Source organism: Leiobunum rupestre, chromosome 2 (assembly GCF_980474605.1).
Source record: "Leiobunum rupestre chromosome 2, qqLeiRupe1.1.hap1, whole genome shotgun sequence".
Lineage (NCBI taxonomy): Eukaryota > Metazoa > Arthropoda > Arachnida > Opiliones > Sclerosomatidae > Leiobunum > Leiobunum rupestre.
In genome coordinates, this window is record NC_143385.1 from 86,837,296 (window position 1) to 86,859,428 (window position 22,133).

At 32.6% G+C, this 22,133-nt stretch overlaps 1 protein-coding gene across 1 annotated transcript in view; it reads right to left on the reverse strand.

Moving 5' to 3' along the window:
* The window catches only part of LOC149960227 (uncharacterized), a 64,927-nt gene extending 43,965 nt beyond the window's left edge, over positions 1 to 20,962 (reverse strand). Inside the window, exon 1 of the mRNA XM_090166604.1 lies at positions 20,472 to 20,962. The gene's annotated coding sequence lies outside the window, so the exon portion shown is untranslated. The remainder of the gene's footprint in view (positions 1 to 20,471) is intronic.
* Between the last annotated feature and the right edge of the window lie 1,171 nt (positions 20,963 to 22,133).

Here is a 22,133-nt window from a genome sequence, read left to right on the forward strand (position 1 = left end):
CACTATTGCTATGACCAAAATGTTACAGTAGCAGTTGTTGTTGTAAGAGTAGTAGTCTAATGATGCAACAGCATTAACGATGGCGCTAGCTCCGACTGAATACAATTTTATTCGAAACTGGACCCTACAAGTTTCGATCCCCGACCTCTCCGCTCGCGAGACGGAGAGCTGACGCTCACGGCCACAGTGAGATATAACTATTGTGTTGGTACTCCGTCTCGTCTCTACTGGTTCTCCTTTTACCGCCGTTGGTTTCTCAATGCACTTGCTCGAAATCTCTGTAGAGGGCAGCTTTGCCAGACGTACGAAAACTATCGTCGCAGTCGATAATTATTGGACCGATGTTTAGGAAATTAATTTTCAATATATTCTGCGACTCTATAATAGCCGGACACGTAACGTGTAAGGAATATACATAAGTGCACCTTTATAAATGACTGCACCTCTTTCCCGGTTCGTAGGTTGCTGGCAATGACTCGTGAGTTAGTTGCGGTGGTGAAGGTGCTACTTTATTTCCAAAATGAGGTATCTCAAACAATTCGGTTTAAATAAAAAATTATGTCAATAAACGCATTCGCGTTTCGCTATAGTATTTCTAAAACCAGTTTTGTAAAACAATTATGTTTGGGTAATAATCATTTGAATTTAAAAACGGTTCTTCCATGGTACCCACTGGGGTCCTCAGGAGCCCGTAACTTCGGGCCCTTGATTTATCAGCGACCGCTGAGTTCAAAAATATAAACGATACGTCCATTAATTTGTGATTAAATTTTATCTCGATCGAGATACCCATTGGGGCCCTTGGGAGCTCTTAAGTTTGGGAAATGTATTTCTTGGAAACCGCTGAGACTATTATGAAAATGATACTTTACCACCTTAGGTGACGTTTAATTCCGATGTGGAACTAATATTATGGCTGGGCCGAATTGTTTTCTGTTAACTCTTGCCAAACCCGTGGCCATTTCCTTAAATTAAATAAACCGCGTGTTCTCATGTCTCACCGTCTCAAATATTTTACCAATGACGTTATCACTGACTGGAATTCTTCACCACCGGATCTGGTCCCTTCTAATCTCTGATTCCAATTCCTTTTTTAGTTTAATTTAACATTTAAATTCCATTTTGCTCTTGCTTTTAAAAAGTGAATAACTCCACATTTGTTCCCTCATATAATTTTTGGTTCAGTTTAGTTATTAAATATATATTATATTATTTGAAATTTAAAATAATTCAGTGATGATTTAATTCTTCCAGTTACGATCAAATTAATTCTTTTAACGCTTTGATCATTACAATAACGAGTTAATCAATCCGATTCAGATTTAATCATTGCGATAACTATTTAGTCATTCTGAACACGATTTAATCATTCCCATAACGACTTAGTCATTCTGAACACGATTTAATCATTCCCATAACGATTTAGTCATTCTGAACACGATTTAATCATTCCCATAACGAATTAGTCATTCTGAACACGATTTAATCATTCCCATAACGAATTAGTCATTCTGAACACGATTTAATCATTCCCATAACGACTTAGTCATTCCCACAACGATATAATCATTCCCATAACGACTTAGTCATTCTGAACACGATTTAATCATTCCCATAACGAATTAGTCATTCTGAACACGATTTCATCATTTCCATAACGAATTAGTCATTCTGAACCCGATTTAATCATTCCCATAACGACTTAGTCATTCTGAACACGATTTAATCATTCCCATAACAAATTAGTCATTCTGAGCACAATTTAATCATTCCCATAACGAATTAGTCATTCTGAACACGATTTAATCATTCCCATAACGACTTAGTCATTCCCACAACGATATAATCATTCCCATAACGACTTAGTCATTCTGAACACGATTTAATCATTCCCATAACGAATTAGTCATTCTGAACACGATTTCATCATTTCCATAACGAATTAGTCATTCTGAACCCGATTTAATCATTCCCATAACGACTTAGTCATTCTGAACACGATTTAATCATTCCCATAACGACTTAGTCATTCTGAACATGATTTCATCATTCCCATAACGACTTAGTCATTCTGAACACGATTTCATCATGCATATAACGATTTAGTCATTCTGAACATGATTTCATCATTCCCATAACGATTTAGTCATTCTGAACACTATTTCATCATTCCCATAACGACTTAGTCATTCCCACAACGATATAATCATTCCGATAACGATTTAGTCATTCTGAACACGATTTAATCATTCCCATAACGACTTAGTCATTCTGAACACGATTTAATCATTCCCATAACGACTTAGTCATTCTGAACACGATTTAATCATTCCCATAACGATTTAGTCATTCTGAACACGATTTAATCATTCCCTAAACTATTTAGTCATTCTGAAAACGATTTAATCATTCGAATAACGATTTAATCATTCCGATAACGATTTAGTCATTCCCATAACCTTTTAATCATTCCCGCAACGATATAATCATTCCGATACCTATTTAGTCATTATGAACACGATTTAATAATTCGCATAACGATTTAATCATTCCGATAACGATTTAGTCATTCTGAACACGATTTAATTCTTCCCATAACGACTTAGTCATTCTGAACACGATTTAATCATTCCCATAACGACTTAGTCATTCTGAACACGATTTCATCATGCATATAACGATTTAGTCATTCTGAACATGATTTCATCATTCCCATAACGATTTAGTCATTCTGAACACTATTTCATCATTCCCATAACGACTTAGTCATTCCCACAACGATATAATCATTCCGATAACGATTTAGTCATTCTGAACACGATTTAATCATTCCCATAACGACTTAGTCATTCTGAACACGATTTAATCATTCCCATAACGACTTAGTCATTCTGAACACGATTTAATCATTCCCATAACGATTTAGTCATTCTGAACACGATTTAATCATTCCCTAAACTATTTAGTCATTCTGAAAACGATTTAATCATTCGAATAACGATTTAGTCATTCCGATAACGATTTAGTCATTCCCATAACCTTTTAATCATTCCCGCAACGATATAATCATTCCGATACCTATTTAGTCATTCTGAACATGATTTAATCATTCATATAAAGATTTAGTCATTATGAACACGATTTAATAATTCGCATAACGATTTAATCATTCCGATAACGATTTAGTCATTCTGAACACGATTTAATCATTATGAACACGATTTAATAATTCACATAACGATTTAATCATTCCGATAACGATTTAGTCATTCTGAACACGATTTAATTATTCCGATAACGATTTAGTCATTCTGAACACGATTTAATCATGCCTATAAAGATTTTGTCATTCTGAACACGATTTAATCATTCTGAACACCATTTAATCATTCTGACAACTAATTACGATAACGATTTAATCATTTAAATAATGATTTGGTTTTTTATCCATGAGTTGATGTACTAGAGTGTCTCAATGCTCAACAAGAAAGTTATAAATATTTCGCTTCTAATTTAAATCAAAATATAATCGGATCTCTGACACCAAGTCGGCTGACCCATGGAAAAACGCATTATCCAAAACTAGACTCATATTGAGATATTTCAGTTTTAAGGTTTTCCTTTCACCAGCCTTTGTATATGGTTGGTGGTATTTGAGTAGAAGATATTTACATGTATGTTCGTACAACCAACGATTGGCAGGTGTTATTTTCGTCTAGCTGCAATAGTTAAGACACGCCCATTGAAATACTGTTTTGCAATGGGATTGCGAAAGCTATTTTTTTAAATACCCACGGCAAAACCAAATAAAGTTAAATATATCGTGTTTCCGGGAGATTTACAGAAACATTTATCTACCTATACCGAGTGTTTTAAACGGTTATGCAAAACTTTTAAGGAGTTGTAGGGGGTGAGTTAAGAAAATACCTGTTTTTTTTATTCCGATTTCCTACGATGAGTGAAAAGAGCGCCAGAGAGCTTCAAAGTGTGGCCTACTAGTCGTTGGAAGTAAGCTGCAACAAGCGCAAAACCAAGCAGCATGGAAATGCGAACATTTAGGTTTGGGTTCGCGTGATATTTTAAAAAGGACTTAGTAAACAAATCGAGGTAACCAGCGTAAAAAAGTAAACTTAAACCGTACTTAAAGTCGTGATGGACCGCGATTTCTCATAACTTTCAAACTGCAACAATGGAGTTCACTTCGGAAGAACTGGCGGATATTCATTTCGTGTATGGAGTAGCGGATGGCAATGCTTTGGCTGCTCAACGTCTCTACCAAGAAAAATATCAGAACTGACGTATCCCCGTCTCACGGACTTGTTGCAGCCTACTTCCAGGGGCTAGTAGGCCACACTTTGAAGCTCTCTGACGCTCATTTAACTCATCGTATTAAAATGGGAAAAAAAACGGGCAAACTTGTCAACTCACACCCTACAACTCCTTCAAATTTTTGCATAACCTTTTGAAACACCCTGTATAAATAAATGATAACGTTTGTTTGTATGTATGTGTGTTTGTTGGTTTGTTTGTATATTCTTATAGTTTCTGTCCAAGCTCTACAACATTTGGTTTGTGGTTCGGTAGTACCGTGGTGCCCTACGCCAGGTGATAATGAGGTATTGAAGTTCTACCTGTCACAGGTTTTCCCCACGCGCCCAAACAACAAGTGCCGCTGTAATTCTGCCTGCTTCCTCCCAGAGACACTTGGCGCGACCTTCGGCACCTCACGTTTGTTGATCTCTTTGGTTTTTACGATGCAGCTGTATCCGTAGCTCATTATTTACCGTAATATTACCATCATTGCCACGAAAAAGTCCCTGATTTGATATTTCATTTTATTGGTACCGTTCTAACCCCGAATTAAAACACCTAGCTGAAAGCCGCCCCGGGTCCAACATGCAAGTTTTACCGCTAACAAGAATTGGTTTATTTATATGTAGAATGTTTATATTCCGTCGATTTTTCCCTTCACTCCCGTTGCAGCTCTAGGATAAGAACCTGGCCCCTCCCCTTCAAATTCAATCAACTCCAGGCGGCGCATTATTTAATAACACTAATATCATGGGTTTAGTATTTATAAAATTAAAATTGTGTATAATTAAACGGGTATGGAGTTTGAAATGGTATCAACTTTTTCCGTTGGCCTACTAGCTACTCTCAGTGGCCCTACTATGTGCCAAGCGTTAACATTAAATTATTACTACAAGGCCTAAAACAGTAACGGCGCTAAGGGTGGGCTGAAGTGGGCTTTAGCCCCCCTGCATTTCTGAGAGGGGCCACATATTTATATTAAAAGGGCCACTTATTTATAATTAAGAGGCCACATATTTTAATTTATTACTTTTCATTATCTCTAGAAATCTTTTTTATTGCCAAAAAAGGTTTTTCTGTAAAAAAAAATTTAAAATCAATTTGTTTACTCAAAAAGGTAGTAGACCATAAACATATAGATTCGGGAGGAAGGTAGCGGAAATTGAGCGAAAACTGAAAAGAAAGGGGCTTATAGACGCATTCACATATTGCCTACAGGGAAATATGCAAAAAGGGCGAAATCCACCCGAGGTACCTTCCTATTTAATCATGTTTGAGGTAGATGGCGACACTATAAATTTATGAAAAATATACTTTTTTAAAAAGTTATTAATTAATGACTTAATTATTGTACTTTAAATTATTATTATAAATATATAATTTTTGTAATTTAAATTAACAATTAATTTAACAGTGATTAACACTCTCCGCCATAGATGGCACTATAATACAATTTTAAATTATCCAATCCGGGAAGAGAATTTGGTATTTTAAATCTCGACAAAACCGTTCTCCACTAAAAACTGAAAACTTTCAACAAATCGTTGAAAATCAAAATTATGACGTCATGTTGCTATCAGAGTGCCATCTACTAACAAATAACGCCATCACCCCGTTACCTCGGATGAATTTTACTCCTTTAAAGTCGTTTTTGCCCGTTAAAAATTGTAAATATCCCAGGCATGCCCGTGTCCCCTCCAGGTCAGATACAAGGTCAGTAGGGGGTCCAGAAAACGCGACGAGAGCCGCAACAATAAAACGACCTTGCTCTTCTCGCTTCCTGGAAAATTTTGGGTTTTTTCGGTTTTACCACTTTTGCGAAATATGGTCAAACCAAGGGTCCCGCTAAGGGTCACAAAATTCTTAGGGGCCACAAAATAATTAGCCCACCTGTGAAAAAACCTTAGCGCCGCTACTGGCCTAAAACTAAAATATGTTTTAGAGCGAAATAATTTAGTCATAACTAGAAGTCCTTTAATTAAAATGGATTTATTATAAATCATTACGAAGCATTTTAAATGTGGTTTTACAATAATTTTAGTAATGTTTATAATGTTTATACATTTCCCCAAAATGAAACACGCAGCATGCGCAACTACTAATACTACGAAAATACAACTAAACATTGGACAGATGCCAGGGATTATCAGGGTTGGGGAAAAAACGGCTTTTTTTAAATAATAAAATCCAGTGTGGCTAAAACCGGATGTAACCGGTTGTTTAACCCGGATAAAACCACTAATAAAAAATGATCAAATTGCTTATATCTAGCCCTCATAACTTCGAAAATGCTCAAATTGACCGATTTCAAAATTACGTTTTTGACAGTACCTTTACATAAACACTTGTTGAGGTTTAAAGGTAATAGTTAGTGTAGGGAGCTGTGAACTCGCGTGGCTTGAAGGGCTTGCCATCACCCTCCTACGCATTGTAACCCGGCCACCTGAATTAATGGCTTTAAAAGTCGTATGATGACTTAGGCCTAAGGTGGTGATTATTTATTTTTTATTTTTTTACATTGTGAGGTATAGCAGGCTTATTTACCTGCTTTTGTACCCTAACATGGCGGCGTATTTTCACGTGAAAAATGAATTTTATCTAGACCTCATTACTTCGTAAGACGACGTAGCAGACGACAAAAAGTGAAGTTTAAGTTTTAGTTTCGTTTTGGAATAAATAATTCGGAATATAATATTCAGCATTTTTTATTTGAAATAAATAGTATTTAAAATTTTCAATATTTCTAATTCATTTCTCAATATTATTTTTTTAATAATAAAAAAGTGTTTTTAACCAGAGTGGTTTAAACCCTGGGAATTATAATTAAATACGGTTGGTCAACTAAAGTTATATCGTTCTTACTTGATCCCGTCTTTTTAGAACAGTTGTCTTCTATCTTTTTATTTTCCAAGTGTTCGCTGTATGTACCGGGCACTTTGGAGGATGGTTTCCTAACGACGTCCCTTCATATAGAAAGGGTTCCAATCAAACCGAGGGGTAAGACAGTCTCAAATAATCAATACACCGAGTTCGTGCATTTAGCACTGTTAAAGGTACATATTTTCAAGAGTTCGCGAGTTCCATTTAGCACTGTCAAAGGTACACCGAGTTCGCAGAGTGTCTTACCTCTCGAATCAAACGAAGGAACTACATCCTGGGTCTAACTGACCCCTCCTTGGTGACATGTCAAAGTTCAACTTCTCCGTGATAAATATTCTTCAGAGCTCACGTGTTTTCACTGACCCTCAAAAATGAAGATTCATTGGAAAGTTCGAACCATTGGGTTTCCCACACACTTCGTTTTTATTGCCCTGGCATCGGGTATGATAATAAAGCATGCGCAGTTCCCCATAAATAAGGTCAAAATAAAATAATCCGCGCCATCAAAGGTGACAGGATAATTGGGCTAAAAGCTCCCGACCCGAACTCTGGGTATGACCATTGTCCGAGAGAAAATATTCTGGAAAAAATAGGGGGCGCTTGATACCGACAGGCGACCAAGAGGCAGCTACTATTCCCCGAAGCCCCTAAGTGGCTTCTTAGAATTCAAACAGAAATAACTCTCTAATTTTGGCCTATTTTAGTGGGAACTGAAATATTCAATTCAACTATACCCTACTAAAATATTCTTTATAAAACGTTCTATGCAAGTGAATTTTCCTTCGTATGTTTATAAATAATTAAACATAACTACATTTAAATTTAGGTATGTGCTGAAGTTAAAGAAAATTTTAAACGTCTAGTGCGTTTAGGTAATGAATATATCGTTTCTGTTTCATATTTTAAATAATATTTCATTTTGAAATACATGTTACAATTTAATTGTTGTTATTAAAGAATATTTTTTTTTAAATTCGAAGTACTTGAATTTTTAGCAAATTGTAGCTATTCTTTTATGTGAAAGCTTATTAGTGATCATCGATCAATTTTCAATTAATTGCTTGCATTGGTTGATAATTTTGGATTTTTGATATAAAAAATTAAATTGCGAAAAACTCGATGCCTTCATAAATGCATTTTACAAATTCACTCTTATACCAAAAATGTTGGATCTGAAAATTTTTAATTTAATTTTATTGTTTAATTTAATTTTATTTTTTAGTTTAATTTTATTGTTTAGTTTAATTTTAATTTTTAGTTTAATTTTAATTTTTAGTTTAATTTTAATTTTTAGTTTAATTTTAATTTTTAGTTTAATTTTAATTTTTAGTTTAATTTTAATTTTTAGTTTAATTTTAATTTTTAGTTTAATTTTAATTTTTAGTTTAATTTTAATTTTTAGTTTAATTTTAATTTTTAGTTTAATTTTAATTTTTAGTTTAATTTTAATTTTTAGTTTAATTTTAATTTTTAGTTTAATTTTAATTTTTAGTTTAATTTTAATTTTTAGTTTAATTTTAATTTTTAGTTTAATTTTAATTTTTAGTTTAATTTTAATTTTTAGTTTAATTTTAATTTTTAGTTTAATTTTAATTTTTAGTTTAATTTTAATTTTTAGTTTAATTTTAGTTTAATTTTAATTTTTAGTTTAATTTTATTTTAGCTTCATTTTAAGTTTAATTTTAGTTTATTATTATTATTATTGAAATTTTTCGTTATATGATCTATATTTAATTTTAATAGATTACCTTGTAAGATAAATCTTATACACTTACGGTAATGCCAAAATAATCGGGATTTTTTTCAAAATTTCAATTGTATTGTTTCACTTTTACTTTACAAGCATAATGTTTCGAAAATATGCGATTAATCAATATAGGCCAAATGTTTTTCAATTGATAATGGTTGGTCGTTTATCGAAATCATTTCAAAATCCGAATTTTCATTTTCATTTGGCGATAGGGAGGTCCATATTAATGCTTTTTACACCCCCCCCCCCCTCGTAAAATAGAAAATAACAGTACGGGTACAGGTAATAAAAGTTTAGTTTAACTTTAAAGTAAAATATTATATTAGGTTTGTTTTAATCAACTGTTCCGTGATAAGAATAAATTGCAGATTATTGTTATTTATTTCTACAGTACTACTTAGGGCACAACGCCAAAATTCTTCTGAACACATTCATACATACTAACTTGTAAGTGCATTCTAATGTAAATTAAACTTTAAATGAAATGTAGATAATTGTCTATAAAATTTAAATAAAAATTTAAATAATCGAAAAGGGTACTCTTCAATAGTGCTCGGATATGAAATTTTCCGTTCATTTCTTATATATCCAAATCCGAAAATTATCCGAATAAAAACTAATTTGTTGCATATTACAATAATAATAGTCGTGAATAATATCCATAAATACAGTTCAATAATTTCGCATAAATTTGCGACATTTTAATTTACTAAAAGATAAAAATATTATAATATTACATGGAAAAATATGTCCATTTTGGTATTTAAACAAAGGTATTATCTAATAATATTTTGTTTTGAAAAACTTTATCCAATACTGTACAAATATGTAGCCAAAAAATCCCACCGGTTTTTATGAGCCAATAAACAAAGATAATTTCTTAACAAACAATTTCTGGAAATATTCCAAAATTCAAATTTTGTGTTGCTTTATACTTAAAAGTTACGATGTTTCTTACTATTATTTTATCACAATAAATTCATCGGAATATTTTCAAACGCAAAAAAATAGTCATTTTCGTGAAACGGAAATTTGTATTGCATATTTTTATAATTTTCGCATTTAACTAAATAGTTTTCATAAGCTATTTTCATAATTTATGTAATTATATTATTATACTAAGGTTTATTAATTTTTTTATTGATTTTTTTAAATATTTAAAATCCATTTATTTTATTTAAATTGTATATTATTGATTTTAAATGATTTTTTAAAATCGTTTTATGCCCTTTTTGTCTTGACAAATTGATTAAAACAGTGACTGCAGCAATAATCTGAAGTACAATTTAAATTCATTTTAGTTAAATTTAATTTATAATAATAAAAAATAATGTTAATTTCCTTTGAACTGACGGTGCCCGGGGAACTACTTTTTAACATTTTCAGAAATACATTGAAATATAATTGGTGATTTAAATAAATAATTTAAAATAACTTACTAATTTTAAATCAGACAACACTACACATAATTATTATTTCTATTGGTTTTCTTATTTCCAACTTTACCAAAATATTTATATAATAAGAAAATTATGGACCGTAAGTGAAATTAATAATCAGCTAGTCCCGTTGTTTTTACGTAAAACGTTGAGCGTAAAGGTTCGTCCAATGAAATTTGTGCACAATACTGCGTTAGCGTGTTCAAAGGCTAGCTGCTCCTAGATGCCACGCGAGCCAACAGCTGTTTGGAAGGAGAAACCGAAGAGCTCGGGAGATAATCCGTCAAACCAGTGGGTAAAACAAAATGCAGAAGCAGTTCTTCGGAGTTTTCACCCAGTGCCACAAGCTGGGATCAAACCCGGCTCCTCTGGCAGCGTGGCGAAAGTGCTAACCACTCCGCCATCCCACGCATGTGCAGGGATCTTCCTATTCCAATCCGACTCACCTCTAAAACAACACTACGCCCCTTAAAAATAATCCGCATATACGCGTAATGAGACTAACTGCGAATATATATCAAGTGAGAAATTTTGAGAAATAGCGCAATAGCTTTGACATTTTGAAGAGAGCTGAGTGAGATCTGTGGCGGCTTGAAGCGGTGTTTCATTTCACTTCCTGTTGATATTGGAAGCCGAGAGAAATCGCTTCGTGTTGATTCGCGAACAACTCGTCCAAGTCGGTTTTCTTAGAATCGCTTTCAAAACGACAAGGCGGGGAAGTCAAATTGCTCGTATTTTCCAAAATTCTTAATAATGTCCAATAATATTACATGATTAACTAATTGTTTTGGGATACATTTTAGAATTAAAAAAATTCTGGTCCTAATTTGAAATGACGTCAAGGTTTTACTTTACAGGGGAACGGTCAAGCTTTAACCGGTTAGATAGTTAGAAACACTAAAATTTATGGCGAAAACCGCATAATTAATTATTATGCGGATAACTTTTAATAAAATAAGAAATTTCGGAAAATTGAAAAGCGTGTGTCCGCTGCGACACTTGGTGAAAAACCGGTGGGACACTCCCTGCTTGATTAAAATTGAAAAAAAAAATATATAAAAACGCGCACTGCTGAAGACGCGAAAGTTTTGGTTTTTTTATTATTATTTTGCACGTGAGGCGCGTTGCAGTTATAGGAGACCTAAGCCTAGATCGTGTGATTTCCATAGTTAGGCTAGTTCGCAATTAGCTCACTGTTGTCGTGCTGGCGCTGGCGATACACCTTAAGATGGCGGCGAAAATTCTAACCCAAATATTTTGCGGTTTTTTTTGCGTTTGAACTTTTTGAGGCAAAAACAATCTTTTCAAGGCAAAATAAGGTACGTGTTAGCATATTGAACGTCTTGTTGATCTTTTGATATGCAAATAAGGCAATATTTGGAAAAGCTTGGCCGTTCCCCTTTAAACGATTTCGCACCAAGAGTTATTAGCGGTGGTCAAAACTGGCCCTCAAACCACCCTAAACTGGGTTTTAAGCTCTAGCGTGACCGTGTCTTTTGTTGATATTGTTTCCCCTATAGAATGCAATTCATTTGAATAAAGCTTACAAATATAAGAAAGGCTAAGAGTACGCATCTACACAAGCGTCATGAATTGAAAGAAAAACAAGGTTGGCCATGAAAATGTTTTTCAAACCGGTATACCTAGTTGATTGTCTGACTGTCTTGTGTCAAAAGGCCTCTAAACAAGAAATCACCGCAATTTTAAACGTTTGCTTTTTGAGTGGAATTAAAAATTTGATACGCGTTGTACACATATATTTTGCACTTCCTTCAAAAGTGGGTAAGTATAGGCTTTCAATTATTATGGCCATAAGCAACATAATTAAAACATATATGACAATATGAATTAAAAGAAACGACTGATACTATATGGTTCAAAAAAAATTATTTGAAATTAAAAATCAGCAACTTTCGGGTTGGAGACCCCTTCTCAAGCTACTGTCTAATTTAATCACAATTTAAAAAATCAAACAAGTATAACACCGAATCTCTTTTCACCTCCAACTTAACTCAAATTATTCAGAGTTATAAAGAACTAGTTATGGACTTGCAATCCAACTTGGTTGTAGCTATATAGGAGCTACAAACACAGCACTCCACACAAGGAGAATGCAACCCGTCAAAAGTAATTCATTTTCTCGCGTACATTTTTCATTGACGTAATAGTCAACATTATATATTTCAACGCGAAGAAAACATTTCGAACGTCATAAAATGCATCTTCCGTTTATAAGCGTACAAGTATATGATATACGCAGCCACCGAGATAATATCTCGGTGGCTGCGTATGTCATATATTATGCTAATCGTACTAATGCGGCAAAAAAATCACAAACTCTTTTAGGTCATTTCTATTTTGGAGAAAATCGTCACGACAACAACTGAGTGCTTAAACGTACGACGTTAAGCGCTGGGACATTTCGTATTCAGTTTTGTCAAATCAAGAACGGATTAAGGTAACTGAGAACTAGGAGCAACAAACACAGTACCCTACACAAGTCAAAAGTCGTGAACAGTTTTCATTGGTTAGAAGCTATAGCGCCTGCTGCCGTTGGAAGGGGAAAATTTGGAAAATGTCTCCCCCCCCCCCCCGACCGTAAAACGTTCAGCGTAAAGGCTCATCAAATGGAATTTGTACATAATACTTCGTTAGCGTGATTAAAGGCTAGCTGCGTTCTCCTTGTGTTTGTTGCTCTTAGGTGTAGTATATTGCACCTTGGGCATATTTAGACACTAGGAGACCATGTTTTGGTATAAGCTCCGACTCCGTTCGGTTATATTTTTTGATAATTGTCATACATATTGTTACTATGTTACTTATGGTATTGTACTATTACATTTTAAAGCAATTTCTCAGACTTGGGTAATTCCTTGTATAACGTTTAATGGTTCTCTTGGAAAAAGAAATGCATTTTCAAACTTAATTCGGTACTTTTTATGATAATTGAAATCAAACCATAATTCGTTCCTTTTCTCCGATTTGAGCAGTTCACTTTGCAATCTCATCTTTCCTCGTTCGTTCAATATCGTGAATGACATCTTAGATGTCACAGATATTCAATTTGATTTCTTTTTGCATCTTATTTACCACCATCATCATTTCATTTCTCTTTCATTGGTCCAAGGTCAAAAAAACAAAAACATCTTCAAGGTCGTTCTATACAAACACTTTCTTTTCAAAAATTATTTCTCCAAAAATGCAAAGCAATTACACGAATACAAAATACCGTTTTGAAAACCCTTATTGATGATTTGATAAATTATAGTTTGAGCCATTATTACAACACGAAAGCAATTTAATCAAACGGTGTCAATTCCTAAGCAACATTTCAGGAGATCTTTGACAACAGAGGGATGTACATTAAATTAAATCTCCTACAAAATTTTTATTGAAATTATACCTCGGGGAAACGGAGAATTTAACTGCCGAAATTTCAATTAATCGTAAAAAATCCGATTAACTGTTTATTTATGGATATTATTCACGACTATTAAACGATTCAATATGCAATAAATAAGTTTGTATTCGAATAGTTTTCGGATATGGATGTTAAAGAAATGAACGGGAAATATCTATCCGAACGCCAAGTCCTCATTGAAATATTGAAACTTAGCCTACAAATCTGTAAATTTATGGCAAAATATTCTTAAATGAAGATAAAAAATTCATCGGGAGAGCTGGTTTTATGAGCTTCAAACTTACAAAAATGAGCATCGAAGGGATGCTGAAAATGCAGCAGTCAGTTGTACAAATCGTAAGCAATCACGGGAATTCTCTCAAGAAAATCGATGTGAATCAAAAATTTATTTTAAGAATAGAAATCAGAGAAAATATTTAAGAAATCATTGTAAATAGATAAAACAACACAAATCGCAAACATTGTGAAAAACCAACAGAAATCCCAGAAAAATTGTAAGAAATCAACGGAAATCCCAGAAACGTTGTGCGAAATCAACGGAAATCCCAGAAACATTGTGCGAAATCAACGGAAATCCCAGAAACATTGTGCGAAATCAACGGAAATCCCAGAAACATTGTGCGAAATCAGCAGAAATCCCAGAATAATTATGAGGAATCACAGGGAGAAAAATTGTATGAATCAACGTTAATGGTTGAAATAATGTTGAAAATCAATGGAAATAGCAGAACAATTTGAAAAATCAATGGAACTAAATATCGAAATCTGGGAGATAAAGGAAATATTCAACTTAAAATAATCGATTGATTTTATAATATTATTTCGTTATAGATAGTAGAACTCGAGCTAATCGCTCAACAATAACTGGAAAGTACCAAAACTCCCGATATTCAATCACCAATGGCGACGATGTCAATAAGTAATTAAAATTGGTAATATATATCGTGTTAGTTTAAAGAAGTTTTCAGTAATTGTATTTTTTACATATCCCCGAACGTCACATCGTGATTTGTCATTTCAATACTTAATAACAGTTATTTTCATCAAACCTAAAGGTGCTCGATTTTTGGTCATCCATCTTGTTAAATTATTAATGACATTTAAGTTAAAAAATAATTGGACTTTAACGTGACATTTGATGCATATAGAGTAGACGAAAGCGAGAATAAACCTGTTTGGAAAATCCTTCTCTGTCGAAAGCGAGGCTTAATAAATAAATAGCTCGTGTGTCCTCACATCTTGTAATTGCAAATGTAGTGGCACAATCAGGAAATCAGGCCTTCGGGTCTGGTGTCACGACATAGGAGGAGTTCAGAGATTAGCGGATTTTGGCCTCTTTTCATATTCCCTACAGTAGTGCCACTGCCCACGTGGCATAGCATCGATGCAGGGTTCTTACGAAATTTTCGGAATTAATATCCCTGAATATTCCAGCTTTTCACTGACCAATTTTTTAAAATTATCCCTGACCATTTTGGTACAATAAATAACAGGGTTGAGGTATAATATTGCAAATATTCAATACCTATTTTTAATACATCTTATTTATTTGCGATGTTATTTCCAAGAGGTTAAAACTTTGCCCACAAAATGGCGGCTATGAATTTCCTAGAGGTTAAAACTTTGCCCACAAAATGGCAGCCCTGAGCTAAGTGGAACTATTATGAAATATGGTTAAAGGGAGAATTAATGAATTTCCATACATCAAATCAAAATTAGTATTCAAAAATATTTATTTTATTTTATTTTGTTTGGTTTACAACGAAGAGTTAGACGGCCAAGTCTTCTTGTGACTTATAACCCTGGATCAACGAATTTTCAATTTCTGCCACCAGGTTTAACAGAATCCAATGGTGAGTGGCGCTAGTTACGTTAAAAACGAGTCGTACGGCATTTTGGCAGATGAGTTGTCGATTTAGTTTCTACTCCCTTTAGCTGCCTGCCAATTATTAGATTTAACTGTCTTCTACTTTCGAATTAACCAATTGATAAAAACACGGCTGTATTTTCAAGTACGTGAAAAATACGTCTGAACTTCTGAACGCGATTAAAAAGTCTAGATTTTGACGTAAATGTAAAAAACAACGGGACTTTGAAGATCAAGTACAAAACAACAGAACCTAGATTGGGGAGGTGGCGGAGTGGTTAGCACTTTCGCCTCGCAGCAAGAGGAGCCGGGTTCGATCCTAGCTTGTTATTGTAGGGAGCGTGGCGTGAAGGGCTTGCCACCACCTTCCTACGCAATGTAACCCGGCCACCTGAATTAATGGCTTCAAAAGTCGCTTGATGACTTAGGCCTAAAGGTGTGCCTTGGGTACAAAACAACGGGACTTAGAAGTACAAGTGGAAGTACAAGCACAAAACAACGGGACAAAGTAGTACAAGTGGAAGTACAAACACAAAAACAACGGGACTTAGTAGTACAAGTTGAAGTACAAGTAAAAAACAGCGGGACTTAGAAGTACAAGTTAAAGTACAAGTAAAAACAACGGGACGTACAAGTTGAAATACAAGAAAAAACCACGGGACTTAGAAGTACGAAATGAAAAACCTCTGGACTTTGAACTACGAGATAACGAAAAAGTCTGAACTACGAGATAAGGAAATCGTCTGGACTTTGAACTACGAGATAACGAAAACGTCTAGACTTTGAACTACGAGATACCAAAAACGTCTAGACTTTGAACTACGAGATACCAAAAACATCTAGACTTTGAACTACGAGATACCAAAAACATCTAGACTTTGAACTACTTAGTCGAATAATGAATGCGGGAGATAATGGCATAACGCCGGCCTATAACGTTCCACCACATCTCCAAGTAGTAACAATAATTTACAAATATTACAAATTTATAAGTTCGTCTTGCGGTCACGTATACTATTTACATTAGTAACGGCGACATTATTTATAGCTTACAATGCTAACACATTAAATGCATTTACGTGAATAAAGTAAATATAATTCACACGTTAAACAGTCGTACAAACAACACAAATATTTCAGCGCCGTTATTGGACATTTTTCATTGGTTAGAAGCATTAGCGCCTGCTGCCGTTGGAAGGGGAAAATTCGGAAATTGTCTTCCCCCTTTCCGTAAAACGTTCAGCTTAAAGGCTCGTCCCATGATATTTGTAAACAACACTGTGTTAGCGTGTTTAAAGTCTCGCTGCGTTCTCATTGTGTTTGTTGCTCCTAGCTGAGAACCAATAAACATTTTACTATTTTTTTTTCCAATTGCGTAGCTGGAGATAATAAATATTATTATTGTAGATTTTTAATTTGCTATTAAATATAAAACTGTTCTAATGATCTTAAATAATACGCCAAAATTAATTAAATTATCAATTTTAGTTCATTTTAATTTTAATATTTAATGTATAATTAATACAGAAAAATAAATAATAAACAATTATGACTACTATTATTTAGTATTTACAATAATTTTTAAATTTATGGCATTAATGCCAAACGCTACATAACTGCTATTAATACTAATCTTATTAGATTTCAGTAACCAAAATGATATTTTCTCGTGTAAATACAAAGATAATTAAAAAATTATAAAATAAAGTTTTCATATGTCAATAATCAGAATTTTTTTAGTCCTTATGAATTTTTAAATATTTTTATATTGAAGCGTACATGAATTTTTAAATATTGCATAATTGTTGTGTATATCCTGGAAGGTATTTCTGTACTATTGATATGCACATTTCTAATATCATTATATTACATATCACATAAATTTATAGGATATAATGTAATATAACGTAATATAATCTAATATAACGTAATATAATCTAATATAACGTAATATAATCTAATATAACGTAATATAATCTAATATAACGTAATATAATCTAATATAACGTAATATAATCTAATATAACGTAATATAATCTAATATAACGTAATATAATCTAATATAACGTAATATAATCTAATATAACGTAACTTACCGTAATGTAAGGTAATGTAATGTAACGAAATGTAATGAAATGTAACGAAATGTAATGTAATGAAATGAAATGAAATGTAACGAAATGTAATATAATGAAATGAAATGTAACGAAATGTTATGAAATGTAATATAATGAAATGTAACGAAATGTAATGTAATTAAATGTAACGAAATTTAAATTAAGTAAAATTTAACATCATGTAACGCAATATAAGGTAATATAACCTAATATAACGTAACATAACGTAACGTACTGTAATGTAAGGTAACGTAACGTACCATAATGTAAGGTAATGTAACGTACCTTAATGAAATGGAAGGTAATGTAACGCATCGTAATGTAAGGTAATGTAACGTACCGTAATGTAGGGTAATGTAACGTACCAAAATGTAAGGTAATGTAACGTACCGTAGTGTAAGGTAATGTAACGTACCGTAATGTAAGGTAATGTAACGTACCGTAATGTAAGGTAATGTAACGTACCTTAATGTAAGGTAATGTAGCGTACCTTAATGTAAGGTAATGTAACGTACCTTAATGTAAGATAATGTAACGTACCGTAGTGTAAGGTAATGTAACGCAACGTCATGTAAGGTAATGTAACGTACCGTAATGTAAGGTAATGCAACGTACCGTAATGTAAGGTTATGTAACGTACCGTAGTGTAAGGTAATGTAACGCAACGTAATGTAAGGTAATGTAACGCACCGTAATGTAAGGTAATGTAACGTACCTTAATGTAAGTTAATGTAACGTACCGTAGTGTAAGGTAATGTAACGTACCGTAATGTAAGGTAATGTAACGTACCTTAATGTAAGGTAATGTAACGTACCTTAATGTAAGGTAATGTAACGTACCGTAGTGTAAGGTAATGTAACGCAACGTAATGTAAGATAATGTAACGTACCGTAATGTAAGGTAATGTAACGAAATTTAACGCCCTGCAACGTTTTGTAGCGTCATGTAACGCAATATAACCCAATATAACGTCATGTAACGCAATATAACGTAATGTTACGTCATGTACTATAATATAATAAAATGTAATATAATATAATATAATGAATTTTATATGTATAAGATAATTTTTTATTAAAGTCATCTAGTGACTTTTAAAGCCTTTTCCCCTCACTATTAATTTAACCTCTATTACATTTAAAATGAAAATTTACTTTTCAAACGACAGAGGTAAGCGGGTTCTCAAATATAAGTAGTGCGTCATGCCACTAGTGTTGTATGTTCGTTCTCAGTCGCCTCAATACGTTCGTGGTCACTGGCGCCCGTAGAATTATTCAGAATTAAGCTTCTGTACTTTGACATTTGACAGCAAGAAACTCTTTCCCTCTCTCACCAACCAGCCTAGACGAATATTCTCGTTAAAGACTGACACGAATGGCCGATATCATATTTTCTACACGTACATGAATTGAAAAGTAGCTGGCGCAAATACGGCGGGGGGATTCGGAGTTTGTTTGAAAGCGAGGGTCGTAAATACTAATAAACGTTTTGTAGAAAGGAAAACTGACGTAACCGGAAAATTTTGCGGAGTTGGGAAATTTCAAGGACATGAGTCTTGCTTAAAAATATTACTGTTATATTTAAAAATTACTTGTTTTTTCACTACATTACGGTTAATAACGATTTCATTCAACTAAAGTAATTTAAAATGATAAATTAAAATAAATTTTAAACCAAATATAGAATTTAAATAAATTAAAATAAATTTTAAACCAAATATAGAATTTAAATAAATTAAAATAATTTTTAAACCAAATATAGAATTTAAATAAATTAAAATAAATTTTAAACCAAATATAAAATTTTAATAAATTAAAATAAATTTAAAACCAAATATAGAATTTAAATAAATTAAAATAAATTTTAAAATAAATTTAGAATTTAAAAAAATTAAAATAAATTTTAAACCAAATATAGAATTTAAATAAATTATAAAGTTAAAATAATTTTAAAACCAATTAGAGGATTTAAATAAATTATTAAATTAAAATAATTTTAAAACCGATTAGAGAATTTAAATAAATTATTAAATTAAAAAAATTTAAACCGATTAGAGAATTTAGATAAATTATTAAATGAAAATAATTTTTAAACCGATTAGAGAATTTAAATAAATTATTAAGTTAAAATAAATAAAAAAAAAATTATTAAATTAAAATAAACCAATTATAGAATTAAAATAAATTATTAAATTAAAATGAATTTTAAACTTATTAGAGAATTTAAATAAATTATTAAATTAAAATGAATTTTAAATCATTTAAAGAATTTAAATAAATTTGTAAGTTAAAATAAATTTTAAATCAATTAAAGAATTTAAATAAATTAATAATTTAAATAATTTTTAAACCAATTAGAGAATTTAAAGAAATGATTAAATTTAAATAATTTTTAAACCAATTAGAGAATTTAAAGAAATGATTAAATTAAAAGAAAGTATTAAACTAAATAAATTATTTATTTTTTAACTATACCTTCTTTTGTAACAAAATTTTCGTTACAAATTCAATAAATAACACTAAATTAAAATGAAATTGAAATTCAAAAACTTTATTAAACAAATATCATTCATAAATTATTTAAATTATTAATAACAGACTCTTTTGTATCCAATAATCAATATGGACGAATACCAAACGTAAATTTTACGGCGCATAAATTATAATATAATAATATTTAACTTACCGTTAGACGTCAAAATCACGTATAATCCAAACAGCTATCCAAATATCCGTTTTATTTTAAAACATTAAATAATTCTTTTCACAACTGCGTCGAGAAAATACGCTAAATATCACAGCGGAGAATCTAATCACAAAATAAAACACGCGAGAACCGCCGGCGAGAGAAGTTCAAAAACACTCGGCGGAAAGTGGAAGCTGAATAAATACAAATAGAAGTTTTCACTCTATCAAAATAGTCGCATTATCCAACGGGCGAAATGAAACGCTGCAGGCTGTACGTGCAGTACGTGCACCGACGGAGGAGAGAGGCCAAAAATCTTTGTTTAAATGACGTGGTTTAGTCTCAGGGATGATTATTTCCGAGTTCCGTTTTTCCGAGCGCGCGCGCGCCCTTCGTTCGTACTGTCCCCGCGAGCAGCGTCTTGGTGAGCGTGCCGCGAACTCCCGAGCGTTTCTGACGCGTTCCCCCTCGGAATCAGGTACCGCGTTTTCGGCGGGGAAAACAGCGAGGGGGGAGGGAGCGCGCGAGAAAAATAAGCGCGCGCGCTGTCCGTGTGCTTACACGTCACAGAGTGAAGCCTGGCAGGGAAGTTTCTCCTCCTCCCCGACCGGCGCGTTGCCCCTCTGACGCGTTCCTCGGCTTCCCTCCTCTTCCATTCGGCGACGCCTCCTTTCAGCCCCCCTTTCACCCCCTTGTTTGTAAAGGCAACCTCCCCCCCCCCCCGACTTCTCTTCGCTAACATCGAGACGAATGTAATATTATATAGTCTATTATAGCTTCATACACTCTGCATTTTATCGAGTGTAAAATGTATCACCGTGTTTCGATTTTCTCGGAAGCAGTATACTTGTAATTGCCACTTCCGTTTTCTCGAGATTTTCCGGATGTCAATTTTCTCTACTACGGCGCAGTCTCTCGATAATGAGCTTTCGCTTTTAAAGAAACGCTAGTCAATATTATTATTTATATATATATTTCTTTAATTTTAAAGAAAATACTGAATGAGGAAATTGTTATTTTAAGAAATTAAAATTACGTAAATTTATTAAATTTGACGCAAATATGTAGCGGTAAATTGTAATTTTAAGAAATGTTAATTTGGTAAAAAAATTATTTTGACGAAAACACCGAACGGTAAACATTAATTTGCATAATAGTTTTAAGAAATGCTACTTATTAAAAAAAAAAGAATATACACAGTGGTAAACTTTCTTTTTTCCGAATAGGTTTAAGAAAATAAATAGTGACAAACTATGAGAAATTCTACTTACGTAAATTTATTAATATTTTTAAAAAACTACATAGCGGTAAACTTAAATTTCCTAAATAGTTTCGAGAAATGCTTCTTAAATATACTAATTAAAAGAAAATGCGAAGGGGTAAATTTTAATTTTCAGAATAGTTTTGAGAAATGCTACTTACTTAATTAAACTAATGTGAAGAAAATGCTAAATGGTAAATATATTAATTTTCCAAATAGTTTCGAGAAATGCTACTTATTTAAATACTCTAATTTAAAGAAAATTCCAAGTGGTAAATATTAATTTTCCTATAGTTTCGAGAAATGCTACTTATTTAAATACTCTAATTTAAAGAAAATTCTAAGTGGTAAATATTAATTTTCCTATAGTTTCGAGAAATGCTACTTATTTAAATACTCTA